The sequence below is a fragment of the Pteropus medius genome, unplaced genomic scaffold, assembly GCF_902729225.1.
Source record: "Pteropus medius unplaced genomic scaffold, Ma_sr-lr_union100, whole genome shotgun sequence".
Lineage (NCBI taxonomy): Eukaryota > Metazoa > Chordata > Mammalia > Chiroptera > Pteropodidae > Pteropus > Pteropus medius.
In genome coordinates, this window is record NW_024344241.1 from 3,228,535 (window position 1) to 3,238,644 (window position 10,110).

At 39.7% G+C, this 10,110-nt stretch overlaps 1 pseudogene; it reads right to left on the reverse strand.

Moving 5' to 3' along the window:
- Positions 1-2,393: 2,393 nt before the first annotated feature.
- Positions 2,394-2,512, reverse strand: LOC120607765 (uncharacterized; annotated as a pseudogene).
- Between the last annotated feature and the right edge of the window lie 7,598 nt (positions 2,513-10,110).

Sequence of the window (10,110 nt, forward strand, 5' to 3'; positions counted from 1 at the left end):
TTTATTTCTGGGCTCTCTATTCTGGTCCATTGATCTACGTGTATGATTTTATGTCAATACCATACTGTTTTGATTACTATAACTTTGTTATATAATTTAAAACCAGGGAACATGATACCTCCAGTTTTGTTCTTTTTTCTCAGGATTGTGTTGGTTATTTGGGGCCTTTTGTAGTTCTATACAAATTTTAGGATCATTTCTTCTATTTCTGTGAAAAATACCATTGGAATTTTGATAGAGATTACAATGAATCCTTAGATTACTTTGGGTAGTATGGAAATTTTAACAATATTATTTGTCCCAATCTACGAACATAGAACTTCTTTCTATTTATTTGTATCGTTTTCAATTTCTTTTAGCAATGTCTTATGGTTTTCACCTCTTTGATTAAATTTATTTCTGGATATTTTATTTTTTTTGATGCAATAGTAAATAGGATTGTTTTCTTAATTTCTCTTTCTAATTGTTTATTGTTAGTACATATAAATGCAACAGATTTCTGTATATTGATTTTGTATCCTGCATCTTTATTGAATTCACTTACTAGTTCTAGCAGTTTTTGGTGGATTCTTTAGGGTTTTCTATATATGCTATCATGTAATCTGCAAATAATGACAGTTTTACTTCATACTTTGCTGTATGGATACCTTTTATTTCTTTTTCTTGCCTAACTGCTCTGGCTAGGACTTCCAAATCTATGTTGAATAAAAGTGGCAAGAGTGAGCATCCTTGTCTTATTCGTTAATAATAATGTATCAATATTAGTTCATTCATTCTAATAAATATCTCATACTAATGTAAGATGTTAATAATCGAGGAAACTGAGCGTAGGGTATATGGGGACTCTCTGTACTATCTTCTCCAGTTTTCTGTAAATCTAAAACTGTTCTAAAAATTAAAGTCTATTATATGTAAAAAAAAACAAACAAACCCCAAAAACCTTTGTAAAATTACAATCATGATTTTTAAACCCTGATTTTATTCAAGGGAAATGTAGTTATGAGCTTTTGTACACATGCACACCAGAGAGACATTGTTAGTATTTGGAAACTGGTGTCTGGAGCTGGCACTTTCCAAGTTCTCAGTCCGTTGGGTCATTCTGTGGCTTCATGAGGCTGTAGAACAAGACTGGACTCTCAGAACATAAGCGACCTCAAAACAACTGCTGGGAACTTCTCCTTAGACCACCCATATTGCACAATGATGGGCTTCTTTGCTTTCAAGATGCTGACAATTTTCTGACAAGGAGAGGCTCACTCATGGCTTCTGGAACTGAATATTTGCTAGTAGGCATGGACTGCCTTATATTTGGGACATTTACCTGGGAAAGTGTAAAGTTCCATCTCAAGTTTGTTATTTCAGAACCGGCCTTTGAACACTAAAGAATTCCATTGACTTCAGGTAATTTTATTTTCTATCTCCAAGGGGAAACTGTCAATAATTTACATTGTACAGCTTTGGTTACCTAATAACTCTGGATTTTCTGCTCTAAGGAAAATGAGTAGCAAACTGTCTTTTTGTTTTTTAAAGAAAGAAAAAATCCCTGCTCCTCTCAGTTGGGGGTGGTAGAGATAGCTCTGGCTGGCTCAGGGGAACACCTTCCTGAGGAAATTAGGTGGAGGGAAGTTTGTATGGGAGAGCCGGCCTGGAGTGCCAAGATGCTGGAATTCTCCCTTCTCCAAACGAATTATTGCTTGCATGGACAGCCAGGTAAAGTAAGGATAGAATCCCCTGACAGCTACAGGGCAGGCAGCTTTTTTGAGAAAAAGATTGTGCTTGTTTGCCTTTAAAAAGGAACTAAAAATGCTCAGAGCATTTTGAGTGACTCATACCAGCCTGATGTATTTGTAAATATCTTTCCTTGGAGAGATTTAAACAGGAAGCCTGGAAAGTCTGTTTCCCCAGCACATTGCACTAGTGGTTGAATTCTGCTTCTGAGGAAAAGCAACAGATACATTGATTTTCAATCTCATTTGAGGTGGTATCCGCAAACCATCAAAATTGCCCAGGAAGGAGGTGACAAAGTGAAATTTGGAGAAGGGCTCTGCTTAATCATGGTGAATTACAAAGAAAGAGTCCTCTTCCGTAGGTCGAAGACCACCTCCTTTGTGTAGCACCCACCCCCACCCCGTCCTTAATCTTATACTCATACCATCCCTTACAATGCTTGGGTCATTTTGGAACTTCAGGGTGCTTCTAGAGCCTTTTTCACTGCCTAAGTGAAAAATGTGAGTGAACAAAGCCATAACTACAAATGCCCCAAATGGAGTTACATAGCCTTATTTTACTTTCTCACTTTTCATGTAAGGCTTGCCTTGTTAATCTGCTTTGTATATACTATACGTTGGATATTTGTATTTAATTTTCTGCCTCTTGTTTCTTTTTTTTTTTTATGCCTACAGCACCTGGTCTTCCTAGGTGGTCTCCCATCCAACTACTAACCAGGCCTGACCCTGGTTAGCTTCCAAGATCAGACGGGATTGGGCTTGTTCAGGGTGGCATGGCCATACTCTTGGTAATTCTTTAATGACTTTCTAAGTTCAAGTGGTGGTAGTAAGTCAGACACATCATTTTGTGGAGCTGTCTGGTGGTAGAAGGCTGGTTAGGGCTGGGGTCTGAGAGGACACATGTATAGAATCTTCTAGGTTAGTGGGGACAGGGATGGCAGTCCGGGTGGCAAGGCAGACTTGGGCAGACTACAGGAATGAATGAATTGGTTGCAAAGGCTTTTCTTTCTCTCTCACCTGCCTTCTCCCAAGTGCGAACATATTTTATATGACACTGTGAGTTAGGCAAAGTTGTGGTTTCTTCTCATTCTTCGTGTGATTTCCAGACATGACAGTCCTTCTCCTGGCAGGCTGAGTTATCTTTCCTCATGAGACTCTTGGATTGAATCAATTCCTATTTTTAAAAAAGAATTTTAAAAAGAAACAAAGAGAGAGGAAAAATAGAAACTTGTGGAAAAAAATCTGCATGTGGGGATGATGTTCATCTGTGGAAATGCTTTGTTTCCACATGAAATTAAGTCAAAGAGTTAGAGAGCAAGCAAGGACAGAACCGTTCTCCCCTTCTCTCCTCCTCCCTCCTCACTCCTCTCTCCTCTCTCTCCTCTCTCTCTCTCTCCTCTCCTCTCTCTCTCCTCTCCTCTCCTCTCCTCTCTCCCTCTCACTCTCTCACTTTCCTCTCCTCTTCTTTCATTTGAAAGAATTGGACGTTTGCCCATCCAGACAAAGCTGGCTCAGGATGGAAAAGCTCAGAGAGGAAGCAGTGTGAGGAGACTGGAAATAGCAAGAATCCGGACACACTTTGGTTTTCAGTCCTTAATTTGGGAGAGGAAGAAGTCGTTTTTCTGCTCCTGGCCCAGATCTGGGTAGAAGGGTGTGCCATTCTCCCCTCTGGCTCTTGGGTGGCCTGGACAAGAGTCCATGAGCTGTCCTGCCACATGGCAGCTGGCACAAGCCTGCGCCCCCCTCTGCAGGCATACAGGCTCGCACTGTTAAGGATTAGGTGGAACATATGCATGTAAGATGCTTATGGCTTTTTCCAGACACAAGGCCACTTTCCAGCCTGAGAAGCAGCTTGGAGGAACCAGGGTAATTAGATGGAGTCTCATGCTGGGAGGGATGGAAAGCTAAGTGCTCAACTGAACCCAAACGCTTTAATCACCTTCCTTTCCTCTGCTGCCTTCTCTCTTCTCATCCTGTTTTCTTTCTCGTTTCCTACTTTTCTTTTTTCTCCATCTGCTTCCTGTTCACTTTTTTCTTTCTTTATTTGTCCTCAACTTCTTTTTCTTGCATCTTTCTCCCTTTTGTTCTACTTTTTGCTTCCCTCTCATCTCTTCATTTCCTCCCTACTTTCTTTTACATTCATTGCGATATTCTTCGTGCTTCTTTGCACTTATTGCAACTTTTTTTTCCTTGATTTGTCAGCTGAAATGGATTGCGGTTCTCATGGAGACAAAATGTGTTATTGAAAACCAATGTATGCCTTTATATTGCTATAAAGAGATAGTGGTGTGAGAATACAAAAGGAATAAGTGCTACCATTGACTGAGTACTGCTCTTAATTTTTCTAACGGCCCAGCTGAGCTGCATGATGGTTTCTGTTTTCCAGGTTGGGAGACCGGCCTTAGCTACCAGTGTTGTACAAAATGTTAGAGTGTGAAGTTGAACCCAACTCTTCCAATTCCAAGGTTTCTCTTGTTTTATACAACCTTTTGGATAATGGATAAAGTAGCCACAAATGTTAGGTGGGGGAAGTGTTTCTGGTTCAGTCCAAACATCTAAAGCAATGTTCTCCAACTTTTGCATGTACCACAGTCAACCTGCTGGGGCGGGGCCTGAGAATGTGCATTTCTAACAAGTGCTCAGGTGCTGCTGCTCCTGCTGGCCTGGCAACCACACTTTGAGAACCACTGGATTAAAAGGCATTGACTTTAGAGTTAGGCGGCTAGTCAGAACTAAATCTCGGGTTTTCTAGACACTGCTGTGAGTACAGAGTGTATAAGGGAAGTGTTTAAATAGTTTAACCCTGTCTCACTTCACAAAAGGCTTGAGAGTGAGTGCCTTAGAAAAGTATTCAGACTATAAAAATGAAAAAAGTTAAAGAAGTCAAATGAAGGAAAAATAAAGATAGGAGTTTAATACAAACAGTTGGAATACAATAAGAATACATTTTCCTCTTTGTCGGCAGAGCTATAGGGACTTCTCTTTATTTTCCTAGTTGATTGTGTCCTGTTATCATTTGGAGAAGAGGACCTTTGAATTTTATCCCTTGAGTAAAATTCTTTTCTCAAACTGCCTCCCGACTTAGGAGAATGTCTCCTTATTTAGACAATTTAGAAGATATGAGTTGATTAATCTTTATCTTTTATAATCTGTAAAAAGTAGCAAAATAGCAATTGTGCAAGATGTAGCAATTCAGTAACTTTATTTGTTGGATATCTATCACTTGCATGTCATCAAAAAGAAATCTAAAAAATATAGTAGAGAGGCTCACAGAAAAGCTGAAATAGGATTCCTGTTTTCAAGGCATTTGCACCCTAATTTGGAGAAAAAGATCTACCTATAAAACAAGAGAATAATTGTATACTTTAACAGAGTTCAAAGATTCTAAATGTAGCAGTTTACAAAAAGAAGAGGTCAGAGTAGGTTAATGTAGGAACAAAAGAATAAATTTAGATTTGAGAAGAGGAGAAGAAAATTGAGAACATTTTGAAGAGTTTTACCATAATTTAGATACAAAAGTTAGTATATCTTTGTACAAACAAACAAAAAAACCCTAACAACTTTATTTGAAACATATACAGCTGTGCATGGTGAAAAAGAGATCTGTGTTTGCCATTGGAAATGGATTGAGTTGTGAGTTTTCCATTCACTACTATGGGACCTTGCGCCAGTCATTCGACCTCTTTAAGTCTTGGTTTCTGCAAAAATAAAATGGGGATTTCTAGTACCTGTTTGCATCAACTGACCTTCAGTCAGGAAAACAGATATCAATATCTGAAGCAAAAAAGGCATTTAAACTGGGAATTAGGTGCTTAAAAAAAACACAAGAAAGACTGGGAAAATAAAAGTTGAAAGACACGCCACTAGCTTTCTGGTTTGCTGGCAGAGTTGTGAGAGTCAGGGGGTTGCTGCTTCCACCCAGAGGTCAAGAAACAGGATTAGTGCTGGCAGGACAATTCAGGGGCCTCGCTTCAGCAAAAGCTCCCGTTACCAAAACCTGTGTGTGGCTGCTGCTACTGCTACAGGAAGAAAGTCTTCCAAATCTAATGAGGGCATCATATAGGCAGAAACTGAACTAGAGCCCGGTAGGCAAGGTAGTTGAGAAAGTGCAGTGACTAGACTTCTAGCCCTGGAGAATTCAGGAAAGAGACTAGAAGGAGTTAAAGATGAGAACAAATGCCGACAAACAGTATGCAGCCCATCGAAAGGGTAATTGAAAGCTGTGGGTTGTGGAATCAATTTAGAAGATTGTGACCAGCAATAAAAGAATCAGATGGACAAAACAGAAAATAACAGTGCATTGCACAGAGTAATATTTGAGAGCATGTGTGTGTGTGTGTGTGTGTGTGTATGTGTACGATATGTATACTAGGTCATGATATATAAAGGTCAAAAAGGTTTGGAAAACCCACAGAATAAAGAATCAATTAAATGAAACGATTTGTGCACTTTGTAAATTGTAGAGAGCAAAGCAAACATTTTGAATTAATAGCACATTTGCCTTTCCTGAGGCCCATATGCCCTTTTTACTCAACCTCAGTGCTTCATCTGTAGTGTTAAGATACCACCTGTCTGCCCTGGCAAGTACATTCAGAATTCCCTCACACTGGTAGATACCAACAAAATGAAACCAACGAGGACAGAAAATGGAGATTAGTGTGTTAAAGGGAAAGAGAAAAAGAAAAACTGGCATCGGTGTTTGTTTTCTTTAAGGTCCAGGCTAACCTTCCTGGCATGCTTAATTAGCAAAAATGCCTGCTGGTATTTACCTGGGGAAGAAAAGAAGCTGAATGATGTATGGAATAGCTTTTAAAAGACACACTGAACACCTTACTCATAATAACAGTCTGCTTCCAGACTGAGCCCCTTTCAAAGGGCAGGTTCCCTGGGCACACTCGTTACCAACATCTGGGAACTGAAAGGATACTTCAGGCTTGGAAATTTTATTAACTGAAAAACCATCTTGGACTCTTTCTTTGTAGGCTATATTATTTCAAAGATTCTCCTATCTTTGGAATGGGTTGAATTTCCTTTTGCTTGAGGGTAAATGAAATTTTAAACTGGGTAAAAACTTAATCATTTTATTTTTTTCTGGTTTAGAAATTCCTCCTTATCTCTCCCTCTCCTTTTTTTTTTTTTTTTTAGATTGCCTGTAAGAAGCAGTCCACGATAGAATAACTGGTTTCCTGGAATAGCAAATACATAATAAAAAGAGCACCATTCATCCTAACAATTTACTGGTTGTTCTCTGAGCCCTCTGGGAGGTGGCTGAATGTTGTGACGCTTCTCTTTATAGCAAAGGATGTATGACAAGGTGATAGGATCCAGGTCAACGCCAAGTAGGAATTCAAAACCGAGGTGTGTTTACTCTACAGAGAGCAGTATTTTCTGCTTCCCAACCAACTTAGGTGAACAGAGAACAGCTATCAGATCCGGCTGTGCTTATCAAAATGTACCTGTGCTATGTTAGTGTTCATCCCTAGGCGGCAGGGAGGCCAGGAAATGAGAATGTTCTCTTCTTGCCACCGGGAGAGCTGAAGATTATTCACAGAGGTGTGGATTGGCAAGTGGTAGATGGTAGGATGGGGATCATTTGGGGGTAAGGAGTGTAATGAGATGTGTGAAAATAATTTGGAGCGTTGAGAAAAATGAGTTCAGGAAGCATGATGAGTAATTAAAGAAGTCAGAAAACTTTTGAATATTTGTGCGGGGTTAGAATATGAGCCAGGAAAGGTTGATTCTGGTTAAAATAGATTTGATCAGAATATTCCCTGAGTAGTTTTACGGGATGACTGAGAGAGAATTTAAGGCCTTTGGGAACTAGAGAAAAACGTTGTCAAATTCAGAGTGCTCCAAGGAGCTGTCTTTTGAAATTAGAGTAAAAGGAAATAAAGGAAGAAATTTCCTATTTGTTGACATTTCAGAGTCTATTCTTCTTTCCTTCCTACCTTCCTTCCTTCCTTCCTTCCTTCCTTCCCTTCCTTCCTTCCTTCCTTCCTTCCTTCCTTCCTTCCTTCTCTTCGTCTTTCTTTCCTTAAAAAAATCTTATTTTACTACCCCAACAATGTTATGATTCTTCCTATTTAAAGATAAAATTTCAAATTTCCAAGAAATTAAGTAGCTTGCCTATGTTTATACAACTATATGGAAAAGAAAGATTAAAATCGAGCTTCTCCTAACTCCCAAACTTATGTTCTTTCCAAAACATTACCCTACCTCTCTTCCAGAAAATGGAATGGAAAATGTCTGTGGAAACCCAATTACTGTTCCAAGCTATATTGCATAGTGACACTGTGCTTATAGTTATCTTTGTGAATGCAGTCTGTGCTCAAAATTTTCTGGTTATATGTTCCTGGGAGAGGATTTTGTGGAGGCGCAGCCCTGCAGGAGAGGTGAGAGGGAAAGGCCATGATCTAAAGGGCACTGTCTTGGAATAGAAATTCCTTGGCCACAATCATTGCGAATACCAGGCAGTCCTGTAGTTCAGTGGTGGTACTTTAGTTTCTTTAGAGTTTCTTGTAGGTGTCTGCTGTACGATTTAGGCTAGAGCTAACCAGGGCCAGCTATATAATTTGCAGAGCCCTGGGGAGAATAAAAATGTGGGTCTCCTTGCTAAAAAATTATTAAAGATTTCAAGATGGTGAAGGTAGAGTATTAAGCCAGTGCAGTGACCTCTGAGTGTGCATATGGTGGTGGTGTGTGTGTGTGTGTGGGGGGGTGGTTAGGTGATTGCACAGGACATTCACCCACAGAGCTGACCCTGGAGCTAAGTGCTAGCGAGTGAGTTTAACAAAGATATTCACTGAAGGCCTGCTGTCCTTCGTGCATTATGCCATGGTTACTAACACAAAAGCGTCTGGTGGCTTAGAGATGAGATTTTTGTTAAAAAGCAAGTTGCAGCAGTAGCTATCATAAACTCACTTATTTGTTCTTTGATTTCTGAAAGTCATTAATTTGAAGGCATTTATTGACCCCTTACCATACTCAGGGTACTGTGCTAGGTGTTGGGGACGTGAACGCTTACTCTGAAGCATGACCTAGATGTTCTTGCCTCTTCCAAAAGTAGCCATGGACCTGGAGACAGAACAGCTTGGACACTGGATGTGGAAATGAACGGCCACTTAATCTCTTGACTCAAAATTCTGTTCACTGAGAAGGTTCTCCACGTTCTCCCAGGGAAAAAAAATAAAAGATATTTATTTTGGGGAAAAAATAGAGAAAATGCGGGGGTGGGGGGATGGGGAAGAGATTTTTGAAGGATATGGGGAGCTCACAGAATTGAAAGAAACAAAAAAGAAGAAACCAAGCCTTAGGAAGAACAGAAACTCAGGCAGTTTTAGGCAGTCTTGGTATAAGGAAGTAATAGTCCTGTTTGAAAGCTGCTTAAATTTTTATTTTTTTTTTAATGCAGATACATGCAGAGATTAGAGTTAAGCCTACTCACAGTTCGTGGCACCCTGCCCTCATGGATCTGGGCAAGGCCTCGGTCTTGTTTTATTTTATATATTTTCTTTATTTGATTCCTGATTCCCACTCTCCTTCAGCGACAACTACTACTTTGAATGTGCTGAATTTCTGTTCTTGATTTGTATATATATACATGTATATAAAATAGAAGTGTCTTTGGTGTGTGTGTGTGTGCGTGTGTGTTTAAAATTTACCTAATATACTTAATAGGTTCTGTACTGTAAATATCGTTCCGATGCTTACATTTTGGCAAAATAAAGTGCTTCTTAAGTCCTCTCCATGTTGCTGTGTGTATACTTAGTCAATGACTCTAAGCTGCACATTATGTTTCACAGAATTATCCATCGCATTTAAAAATCCACTTTCCTAGAGATAGTTCCCTTTGCTTTGCCTCCAGTTCCCCACTACACAGGCTCACTTTGACGATCCATCTTGAATATGGCCCCTGTTGACCTGGGTAAGAACTTTTCTAGGACAGAAGTCTTGCCTGCTTGTAGGTATCACTTTGTGGGGCAATGGAGAGGGGTGTTACTTGTTCATATGCAGATTCTTGGGGCTTTCCCCTGGAGATTCTGATTCAGCAGGTCTGAAGGCAGCCTTGGCATCACTAAGTTTAACAAGTGCCTCAGGTACACTTACTGTCAGGTGCATTTGGGGAAAACTGATCCACAACAGCCTGGAATGGGATCTCTGGGCCAAAGGTACACATGCTCTTAATTTCACTCTTCTCTGGAAAGACTGGTCCAATTGGCTCTTCGCCCCATCTACTGATTCTGTGTTTTTAACACCTAGCATCTCTAATGGATTCTCATTTATGACTATTTGCTTTATGTTACCAAATTCTCCTTCATTCATTTGAAGGAAAGCATGGTGCTTATTTTTTAAGACCTTTTTCTCCCTGGTTCATTACTGTGAA